This window comes from Saimiri boliviensis, chromosome 15, assembly GCF_048565385.1.
Source record: "Saimiri boliviensis isolate mSaiBol1 chromosome 15, mSaiBol1.pri, whole genome shotgun sequence".
Classification (NCBI taxonomy): domain Eukaryota; kingdom Metazoa; phylum Chordata; class Mammalia; order Primates; family Cebidae; genus Saimiri; species Saimiri boliviensis.
Window position 1 is genome coordinate 69514122 of NC_133463.1, and position 12222 is coordinate 69526343.

Consider the following 12222-nt stretch of genomic DNA (forward strand, 5'->3'; position numbering starts at 1 on the left):
GGAGCAGAGAGAGACGGGTTAGAAAGTTTCCTGGCAGGTCGAGCTTCCTCAAGACCTGGGTCACAAAGGTGAATTAATTCTTTACTGCCACTTTTAGACATTGTCAGTTTCTCGTGGTATGCCTTAATGGTCCTGCCCTCCATTCATTCACTCATTAATTCATCTGTGCAGATTTACTGGGTGCCCAGGTACTGGTCTACATAGTGGGAGCGCAGTTGTGCAACCACCAAATCACCTAAATTAAGGTTATCTTATTTTCTTGTTATTCAGATGATATGCTGATTAGTAGTATCATACCAAGACTTCCAAACTGTGAGCTGATACTAATTTGCCTTACTTCTTAATTCACAGAGGATTTTAATAATTACTCACATCCTTGTTGCTGCTGGCAGGAAATAGATTGAAATATATCTAGCCACATGCTTAATCCTGCTGCTCAGTGTTAATCAATTGAGACTATTTTAGAATCGAAGATGACCAAACTTCGCATCTTTTAGGAATTTTGTCTGTAGCACATTTAGCTTCCACTTAATTCTCAGACCTGTGGTGTCAAGGTGTGAATCAGCCTAGGAAGAGGTAACAGTGGGGAGAGAGATGCACTTAAAGTATTATATTTGAAGCCCAGGCCAGGCGTAGTGGCTCTCGCCTGTAATTCCAGCACTTTGGGAGGCCAAGGCAGGTGGATCACCTGAGGTCAGGAGTTCAAGACCAGCTTGGTCAACATGGTGAAACCCTTTCTCTATGAAAATACAGAAATTAGCCAGGCATGACGGCGGGTGCCTGTCATCCCAGCTACTCAGGAGGCTGAGGCAGAAGAATCGCTTGAACCCAGGAGGGGGAGGTTGCAGTGAGCCAAGATCAAGCCATTGCACTCCGACCTGGGTGACAGAGTCAGACTTGTTCTAAAATAAAATAAAATAAAATAGTCCAATACCAAAGCTTATGCCAGAACTCAAATTGGATTACTGGAGAAGTAGAGCAAGAGATCTGCATACTGTAATTGTGGTAAGAGAAGGAAATTATCAACAGATACTTTATGTCATTAACTTTTTATTTTGAAGTAATTGTAGATTAGCATGGAGTTGCACAAATAGTAAAAGAAGTCTGGGATGGTCTTTACCAGTTTCCCCCAGTGGTTATATTTTACCTCCTATAACACAGTATCAAAACTAGGAAACTGACATGAGTACAATATGCATGTATATCCTATGCCATTTTTTTCATGTGTGGATTTCTGTAAACCCCACTGCAATCACAATTCCAAACTACTACATCACTACAAAGCAGAGATCTTTAATCTCACCCACAACTACCCTTTCTTAGTCATCTGTCCCCCGTCCCCACCACTATCCCAAATCCCTAGGCAACAACTAACCTGTTCTTGTAACTATAATTTTTAGACAGATACTTCTTAATTGCACAGAAAAAAAAAAACATTATTCACTCATGTATATATGCAATAAATATCATTTATTCATTCATGTTTACATTAGAAAGATATAGGGATTGGGAAATTCAAAGCTGAATAGACTTACCCATTTATTAACTTCCTTTCATCCTTTAATAATCATGCTATTATTCACTGAGAATTTACTATGTGCCAGGCAAAATTTTAAATCATTTTATATTATTATATATAATGTTTCTATCAGCCCTATGACTGACATTATTAACCCTCCTTAACAGAAGAAAAAAATTGAAGTTTGGAGAGAGAGAGGAAGAAGCCATTTACCCATGGCCACACTGTTGGTGATAATGGGATTCAAGCCTATGTTAAATAGGCTCGTAAGCCTATGAATTAAAAAACTATACCACAATGTCTCTCCTTGAGATTGGACAATGTCCTATGGGCGGCACTCACTGTCTTCTGCAGTGATGTGAAGTCTAGTACTCATCATCAACAACTATGCTCAATAGTGTCCCACCTAGCCCCGGGGTTTCAAAGTAACAATTTTGCAGATGGCCTGGGTTAGAAGACCCAGTGCAACTCAATCTCACTAACATTGGAAACCAACCTTTTACAATGAGTAAACCTTTCACCACAAGCTTAAGTTGTAGAAGAGGAATGATTTGGAAATTTGGATGTCACTAGGGGAACTTTAGCAACAATTAGCCTTGTAAGGAATTTGCAAAGCCAGTCTCTCCAACAAGATACCAAAAATTGTATGTGATGGAACAAGGAATTCTTTAGGTGACAACTGTCCTCACACAGAAGGAAAAAAAATCTCTTGCCTCTTATGCACTTTTCAAAAAAATGGGAAATAAATCTAGGGAGAGTTTTCATTCTCTCCCTAAGTTTTAGCTCTTCAATAAAGTTGCATAGCAGAATACAAAGCAGCGTTCTCAAGAGCATTGAGAGCTCAACTTCTTTTTCTTTTATTTCTTTAAAACTTTATTTTTAGTGGACAATGATGGTTATTAACTGGCTTTTCAGGTTACAGTCTACCAATATTCATTATTCTAGGAATTTAAAACACGCAAATACTTCATTTACAATATTTTCTTTTGAAGGCCTTTTAAAAAATTTGGACAAGGGTAACTTTATTAAAGCAAAGAACTGAAGATAATGTTAAGGGACTCTACCTCCACCATCTTTCCTAACTGATACCTTCCTTGAGAAATTGTGCAAGGTTAAGTTTGCTTTCTTCCAGTACTGCTGTTTTGGCTCGTCTTGGTAGCTGCATCATCATTTCTGATTCTGGTTCTGGAACTCTATGGTTACTTTCAGAGTCAACCTCAGCAATTTGAAGTCTCCTCTTCACCCTAGCAGAAGCTGACACTTTTCTCTGTCCCCTATTAGTCTTTTGCTAAGTAGATTTTGATGCCTGGGTTTCTTTTACATCCCAAAGAAGAGGCATATATGCTTCCTTATTATTTTCATCTTCATTTTGAAAAATATTTATAGTCCAGCTGGCATCCTGTGCTGCTTTAGGTTGGCCACCAAATTCTTTATTTCCTTTGTTCTCACTGAATCTTGATTTTCTCCAAAGCTTTCAGACATGTCCTATCCTTTACTTGCTCCAGAATCCCATTCAATAGAAGCAAATCTTTTGCAAGTTGGCTATTGAGTTCTAAAGAACTCAAGGCTTTTATATAGACCCAAATTTCTGGTGAGCATGGACTTATTAAGATCTCACTGCAAATTTTTATAGCCCAATTGTCATGTACTGTTAAGGCCTGTTAATCTTAGGAATTCTTGGCCCGAGGATTTAATCTGCTTGGTCTCGTCAAATCTGTAAGGAACTCAATAACATTTGTGATATCAATTTCAGCTAAAGAAGGTGCAGGAACACTGGCCAGTGTGTGCAGACTTGGAAGAGAAACCTCTTCAAAGCATTCCTGATTAATCCTGCTTACCTAAGAAAACCTGGGGAGATCATGCATAGGCAATGTTGAAGTCGAACATCCTCTTCAGTCACAGGACTGTACCATCATGAAATAAGATGGAAGAGAATCCTGCTACTGACCAAAAGCCCAGAAAACATCAGCTTGGCTAGTTCTTCTGCAGCTCCTGTCCTAAGTTCAGAAACCTCACTATCTAAGAAACTAGGAAGGAGTTTCAGAATATTCTTCACTGTAAGGGCCTCTTCAACTTCTTTCGACTCTTGCTCGTCATCACTGTTTATCTCTGCATGTTCACATTGAAAGGCTTTTTGTAGGTTTAAATGGTGCAGCCCCAAACATTATCAACTGTCAAAGATTGCCTTTAAATCACTTATTTTTATTGTGACATCATCAATTTGCAAAACCTGCAATAATAATACAAAGTGTTACTCGCAAAATCCTGACTCTGTAGTCTGTAGCTCCCAAGCATAAAACAGCCAGATTTCTTACTATAGGGTAAACACTTAATATTTTAGGAAGAATAAAAAATTCAATGATCCCATTCATGGCTGCACTTATGCCTGTTGAAATGGACATCTGCTTCAACAGTTCACAGTGTAAGATAAAACGTTCTGTAATGTTTCTGTGTCATTCTTCTCTTCGTGGACTTCTTTAATTTCACATAGCTCATTCTCTTTCAAAAGGTTTCTTTTTGCTGGGCGTGATGGCTCATGCCTGTAAACCCAGCATTTTGGGAGGCTGAGGTGGGCAGATCATGAGGTCAGGAGTTTGAGACCAGCCTGGCCAATATGGTGAAACCCTGTCTCTACTAAAAATACAGAAATTAGGTGGGTGTGGTGTTGCACGCTGGTAGTCACAGCTACTTGGGAGGCTGAGGTAGAAGATTCCTTGAACCTGGGAGGTGGAGGTTGCAGTGAGCCAAGATGGCACCACTGCACTCCAGCCCTGGCTACATAGTGAAACTCTGTCTCCAAAAAAAAAAAAAAAAAAAGTTTCTTTTGGCATATTCTAATGCATTTATTTCTTCTTTTAATTTTGATGTCCAATTAGAATCCTGTAAGTATTTTATATAATATGTTATTTATTTTTATATAATATGTTATTATATTATTAGGTAAGGTAATATTTTCCAAAGCTTCTTTGTCTTCAATATGCTTAATTTTTATTTCAGTCATCTTGAGTCCTTCCTTTTTTGCATCAGCTCGGTCATCATTAACACCAGTGGTAACAATGGGTGCCCCAATCTCTGAGATAATTTCTGTAGTAAGTTGTGTGCTCTTATTATCATCTATAATAATGTGGAACAGTCCTTCCACAATAACAAAAAACCCCCCAGGGATATTGGGGTTGTGGGTAGAGCAAGAATCTCCTGTAAAATAACCAGCAGTTTTTTTTCTTCCTCCATCTTCATTTATATCCGAAGACCTAATAAGAATCAATTGTCAATCAAAAAAAAAAAAAATCTCATGACATTTACGCTCTTTTCAAAGAAATGGGTAATAAGTCTGGGGTGAGGTTTTATTGTCTCCCAAAGTTCTCGCTGTTCAGTAAAGTTGCATAGCAGAACACAAACTAGGATTCTCAAAAGCATTAATGAGAGCTCAGCTTGCTTTTCTTTCCTTTCTTTAAAACTTTATTTTATTTTTAATCGACAATGGTGGTTATCAACTGGTTTTTCAAGTTATTCTATCAATATCTATTATCCTACAAATTTAAAGCATGCCAAATACGTCATTTACAATATTTTCTTTTGAAGACTAATATTTGTTTTCAAAGACATCTTGGGAAACTGCCACTCCACAGGTATCACACACACAAAAGTGATGTCGGCAAAAATGAAAGACAGAAAAAAGAGCATTTCCTTTGATGGGCTGCCAGCATGGCCCTAGGACAAAGCAGACTTGCAAACAGAGGTGCAGGCTAGCGATGCGGAGGCCCATTGCTTCCAGGTTTTGACAGCACTTATCATTATTAATTTTTAAGTAAACTTTTAAAGTACAGACTGAAAAGTGCACAAATTGTAGGTGTCCACCTCAACTGTATTCATGCAAAGAGAATATATTCCTGTCATCATCACTCAGATCAAGAAACAGAGTGTTACAGTCATCCCAGAAGTCCCTTTGTCTTCCCTTTCCAGTTCCTGCCCTCCAGTATAATCACTATCCGAATTTCTAACACCATGGATTACTTTGCCTCAGGCACAGACGGATGAGTTTTTGTTTGCTCTCATTTGGTGGTGTTACCTGAAGTGTAGGGAGGATTTAGGACAATTTCTGAGGCAAAGGTGAAATACCAGGTCCCATACTTTTTGGCAGTGGTTCTCAAGGTGTGGCCACAGACCAGCAGCATTTGCATCACCTGAGAACTAATTAGAAATGCAAATTATAGGTTCCCATCTCAGGCCTACTTCATTAGGGACTCTGGGGGTGGGGCCCAGCAATCATCCTCCAGGAAAATCTGACTCCAGTTAAGTTTGAGAAGGGCTGAGCCATAGGTTCATGTAAAAAAAGGATTGAGCTTGGTTGTGTGCCAGGCTTCCCAATGGCTGACGGGGACATGCAACAGTGAATTGAACTTTCCCCATCAATCTTCAGATAAAGAACACAAAAGACACAGAGCAGAGAGGCCTGTTGCTTTTTATCATCAAAAAGAACAGCAAGGTTCTCATCCAAAAGTATTCTTCAGATATCCTTTAATAGGCTTCTTTTTAAAAATCATTCAGTTAAATATAAATGGTTGGACCCCCATCTCAGTCCTGGTGAGTAAAAATCTCCAGGGATTGAAGCCTGGACATATGCTTAAATGTTCCACAAATTATATAGATTAAAGACCACCGCAGGCCTCTCTGAGGCCAAGCTGGAGCCCCCTAAGGGGCTATGCTGTTGGTACCTGTCCCCAGAAGGGCAATACAACAGATGGCTTGGGAAGAGTATGTTAGTTATGGACTACTGACTAACAAATTCCCTCCTCCAATTGAAATTTGGCTTAAAATTCCAGGCCAGGCACAGTGACTCATGCCTGTGATCCTAGCACTTCGGGAGGCTTAAGTGGGAGGATTACTTGAGCTCAGGGGTTTAAGGCCAGCCTGGGCAAGGAGGGAGGCCCCATCTCTACAAAAAGTTTAGAAATTAGTCAGGCATGGTGGTGCACATCTGTTGTCCCAGCTACGCACGAGGGTGAGGTGGGAGGACTTCTTTAATTTCACATAGCTCTTTCTCTTTCAAAAGGTTTCCTTTTGCTGGGCGTGATGGCTCATGCCTGTAAACCCAGCATTTTGGGAGGCTGAGGTGGGCAAATCATGAGGTCCATCTTGTTTTCTATAGTGGTTTTACTAGTTTACATTCCCACCAGCAGACACACCATGAGTTTTGGTTTATTTTGTTGCCCTTGTTAGAAGTGACTCATGGCTGGGCGTGGTGGCTCACGCCTCTAATCCCAGCACTTTGGGAGGCTAAGGTGGGTGGATTACAAGGTCAGGAGACTGAGACCATCCTGGCCAACATGGTGAAACCCCCTCTCTACTAAAATGCAAAAAAAAATTAGCTAGGCGCAGTGGCAGGCACCTGTAGTCCCAGCTACTCAGGGAGTCTGAGGCGGGAGAATCGCCTGAACCCAGGAGGCAGAGGTTGCAGTGAGCCGAGATCGTGCCACTGTACTCCAGCCTGGTGACAAAGCGAGACTCTGTCTCCAAAAAAAAAAAAAAAAGAAAAAAGAAAGAAAGAAGTGAGTCACTAAGTCCAATACACATTCCAGAAAATGAGAATTAGGCTCCACTAGGATAGAAGGAAGAGTACCAAGGCATTTGCACACATATCTATATCTTAAAACCACCACAGAGAAGCTTTCAGATGAAGCAAAGTCCTGCAAAGAGCCTGTTTACAAATGGAGAGGGAGAGTTTTTGGAGCTGTGAACCAGCAGCCTATGAAGATCTTGCAGATCCATACAACGTGAGAAATGATTGGTTTTGACTCAGCTTTGGCTCTGGATTATACTATGAGACCTATGGTAGACTTAGGAGTCAATGACAATAGGAGAGATGAGAATCAGCCTCTCACTGACAACAGATGAAAGCAGCATGAAACCACCAAGTATGATGGTGGGCTAAGAATTGTCGGGCTGATCTGACAAAAGTTTGGCAGGGAAAAAGTGTCAATTATCTGTGCAATGACTAATTAAAAGAATTCAGCAACCTACATTCCCCTTTTCTTCCTCATCCCCAACAAAACCCAAAGGGAGAGAAGATGTGGGGAAAGTTCCCGTGTGAGACCCCCAAAAGGCGTGGGTCTCACTATACGGTGAGCTTGATCCCAAACACAGTTTCCTGCTGGAGGCAGTCGAGCTATGGGATAGAAGGAACTGAAAGATGACTGATCAGTTTCTAACATTAACCATGATATCGTCTGGGCCTAAACCATGCGGTGTTGCTAGACTGAGTGACTCGATACCAGCAACCAGTTTCTGCTTTTACTTTTATGACTCTTTCTTTAAGAATAGCTTTAACCTTTTCTTTATTTGCATGACTGTTTTGTACCCTAGATAATGGTTTAACGACTTAGCTTGTGACTTTCTGATATTGTTATCTGAACAGAGACCCCTTCTGGAAAAATAGATAAAACACACCACCTGGTCACTTTTATGAGCTGTGATCATAAATCCCCTGCACAACAAAATGTACTTGTGACTTTTTGATTTTGTAACTTTCTGTTCCCTTTTATTGTTCTTCGCATACTGTGAGGATGACGTCATTTACTTTGATCTTAAAATATATAATGAGACCCTGGACAAGAATAAACTCGCTGGTTAGGCACTGCCTTCTCAGCTCTCCAGACCCCGCTCCCTGTCTCCCTTTATTTCTATAAGTGCACTCTCTCTTCCAGGTATTGGGACCCTCTTGCAACCGTCCGGACAAGAAGAAAGGGCTAAAAACTCCCTCTTTTAATATCAATGAGTGCTACTATCTAAGGCAAACAATAGGTACTTGGTATCCCTGAAGTTCTTCAAATTCCTGGGTAACAACCGAAGATTCTCAACAAGGTCCTGGGGTGATTTTATACCTATATATTTCCATTACCTAGCATAAACTGAACTTCAAATACGCGTATTTTGACCTAATTTGTTATTTGATCTCATTTTACCAAAATGTGATCTAGTGTAATACATATTATACCAGAATAGAAAGTGATAGAGGTAAAGAAATTCCATTCCTGACTGGCTGTGCGATAGTTCTTACAGCAGCCCGTATTCTCACCAATGTAAAAGATGCATGCTGGAATGGATTTTGGATTCAGATTGGCTTTTTGACTTATTGGCTGTGAAGCATTAGGCAAGTTACTTAAACTCTCTAAGCCTCAATTTATTTATCTGTAGAATGCCTCAATATACTTGTCTATCGAGATTATTGAAAAGATTAAATGAAATAACATGCATGAGACATCACAGTGCCACGCCCATCTCGATCAGTATTTCCAGTTTACAATGAATAGTCTTTCCAAATTTGTGCACAGTAAAATTGTATTGGTCCAATGAAGCATGGAGAGTCCTCCAGGGCAGGTGGGCCATCGTCCAGCTCCTCTCCAGAATACTGGGACTTGAAGAAAAATGCAAGCCCCAGGAAAAACTAAAAGGTTGTACAAAGGCTCTTTCTACCATCCTGGAATGGAAAAAAAAAATAACTTTAGGGAAAGATGCATGAGTCTTTTGAAAGATATTGAAAGATTTGGGGCAAACCTGATGACATGTAACCCCTTAACCCATCTACCACTTTGTTCTAAAAACAAAAAAGAGCACAAGTTAATGAGAGTTGTGGCCATAACTAGAGCTAAAATGAGCTGTTTAGTCTCTTGGCTTTTTCATAGCCTAAGCTAATCAGTGACTGTGGGGTAAAAAGAGATGGGAAATAGTTTCATTTTTCAGTAGGTTTTTTTTGCTGATAACACATCTTGAAAGAACCATTTTGTAGGGCCAAATGTTTAGTATTATGTGTTCTTTTAAAAAGGTAGTTTCAACTCTAATAATTGCATAATCAACATATGGAAGGTGATAAAATGAAGAAATGCAGTAAGAAGAGGGTAGAGAGAAGGAGAGAAAAAGGAACACAGGAAAAACTCAAGAGCAAAAACTAAGTGGTGTGTGAAAATGTCATTGTGCCTGGGTGGTTGAAGTCATTAAAGTCAGAGAGCCAAAAATACCTAACAGAGTGGAGCAAAAAAACAAAACAAAACAAAACAAAAAAAAATGCCGGACAGAACAGTGAGAATAATATATCACTGATGTAAAAACAACTCATATGATGCTTGTAAATGTGGAAACTATCCCTGGAGGGGTATAGAGATGGGTTCAATTAGGAGAGAAACTGAGTGACATGAGGGCAAGATTGGAAGGGAGATTTTTACTGTATAACTTTATACTTTTAAATTTTGTGCCATGTGAATGTATTGTGTATTCAATGCATTTAAACAGAAGAGGAGGAAGGGCCATAGGCTAGATCTATTGGTTAAAACCATCCTGTCTCAGGTGCAAGCTGTCATTTATAAACTATGCTTCTTATGGCTATCTGTTGTTTGTCTGCCATTTCCATACCCTGCTTTTCTGGTAACAGGCTTTATCCTCATTCTCATTCTATGTGGTCTGGGGGATTTGATGGCTTGTTGGTTGTAGGTGTGAACCAATTCAGACCAAAGAGATCCAGGCCCGGGGTTTTTGCTGGAATCATTGTTAAGGAGACTTCCCCACCCCCATTGTAAATACTGAGGGGTTGGATGCAATCATGGATCTATAATGACCATCGAGAGGGGGGGACCTGCCTGCCAATGAAGCCAGCACAGAGGAAAGCAGAGCTGAGACACAGGGGTCTGGATCCAGTCTACCTGACACACTGTATATCCTTCAACTTTTCTTCTAACTAACTTCCTTGTTTTTTTTTTTTTCTTAAGCCAGTTCAGGTTGAGCTACTTCAAAATACAACTAAAAGTCATACACTGACCTCAAATAGGTCTTTTCATTTCTATGAGCCTCGAGTTTCTTCATCCTGTATGAAATTGAGATGGTGGTGGTAATGATCAAAAGTGGTGATGGTATTGATAATAAAGGTGATAACATTCAGAGGGTTACTAGAGGATCAGATGAGATAATAATTATGAAAGTGTTTTGGGACCTGATGTTAGGTAGTTGTCACTTATGATATTAGCATTTTAAGACTTCCTGTTGACTCAGTAAATGGGTAAAAAAACTATATTAGTGAACATAATGTTTTCATAATATCTATACCTATGGACACATAAAAACGAGTGAGGTCTCTCTTAGAAATTCTATTAGCAAAGAGTCAAGGCATGCATATTGAAACAGAAAATCCCAGTAAATCTCTTGGGTTACAAAACAGAGTAAGAAATATGCAGTGCTGTCACGGCCAATTAGCAAGTGTTCCAGAACACTCGCGAGGTGTCTGGTGTGTGTTATGTGCTATAGAGGCACCTGGCATGAGGTGTCTGGTGTGTGTTATGTGCTGTAGAGGCACCTGGCATGACATGTCTGGGGTGTGTTACGTGCTGTAGAGGTACCTGGAATACATGGTCTCTGTCTCCAATTAACTCGCCATGCGCAGTGCATTGAATAGTATCCCTCCAAAATTCATGTTCCTGGGGAACCTCAGGACGTGATTTTATTTGGAAATAGGATCTTTGCAGATGTAATTAAAGGAAGGATCCAGATGAGGTCCTTAACTCATCTCATCATTCCACCCAGTGGATCAGGGTGGGTCCTAAGTCTAGTGAGAGTGCTATTTATTGTAAGACAGAAAAGGCACAGAGAGACATGCAGAAAGGAAGGTGATGTGAAGGTGGAGGCAGAGACTGGGGTGATGTAGCCACAAGACAGGGAATGCCAATAAGGGCAGGCAACCGCTAGAAGTTAGGAGACAGTATGAGGTGGTTTCTCCCTCAAAACATCCAGAAAACAGCCAACCCTGCTGACACTTTGGTTTCACACTTCTGGTCTCCAAAACTTTAGAGAATAAATTTCTATAATTTCAAGCCACCCAGTTTGTGGTCCTTTGTTATGGCAATCCTAGAATAGTATTTCACAAATACATCCCGTAACTATCTTCCTGGGAATAGTGGAACCAGGACTGCCCTACTATTTAAAATATATGGGAGCTTAAAGAAATTCATAAGATGCAGATCATTTAGAGCTGTGGAATCATGTGTCCGTTTTGTCTTACTTTGGAGTTAAGAAGTTCTGCTCCTCCTCCTCCCTGAGCTGCCCCAACCCCTCTCTTCTCCTCCCCTTAAAAAAAAAAAAAAAAAAAAAAAAAAAAAAAAAAAAAAAGTTGTGTGCTTGGCAAAAAATCATACTCCCATCAATATTCAGTTTTATAGCCCAGAAAGAAAATGGGGAACCATTCTGAAGTGAGGAACATGTATAAAGCATGCTGACCCAGGGTAGAACTCCACTCAGTCAAGGACAGTGCCCTCAACTTCCTTCTTGGGGTAAAGAAAATCTAGACAACTTCCTTGCTGGCTGATGAGCCCTGCATTTCTGGAACTGGGGAAGAAGAGGGAGGGAGGGAGGGAAGAAAGCAGCAATGAAGTCAGGATGGCTGATTGGAGCTATTTTCAGCAGGCCAGTCTTTTATAACTCCTATTTTGTTCCCTAGTTGAACTGACCACTGCTTGATGAATTGTGTTTATCTGTAGTTCGGCGATAAAGTTCTCTTTTAATTCCCTGCTGAATAGAAATATTTAGGGCAACGCCACAGCTGTGTTTATTCTCACACTCCACCACAGTTATGTAAATACTGCCTATGGAACTATTTCTGATAACAGCCCATCCCAACCCCAAGGAATTATACGCTCACTCTCAATGTCTGCCAAGATGAGCCG

The 12222-nt window shown here is 40.2% G+C and overlaps 1 protein-coding gene and 1 pseudogene across 2 annotated transcripts in view; both read right to left on the bottom strand.

The window, feature by feature from the left end:
- The window catches only part of SNTB1 (syntrophin beta 1), a 271655-nt gene that overhangs the window by 105678 nt on the left and 153755 nt on the right, over positions 1-12222 (bottom strand). The gene's annotated exons all lie outside the window — the stretch shown is intronic.
- LOC120362199 (condensin complex subunit 3-like) lies at positions 3-11606 on the bottom strand (annotated as a pseudogene).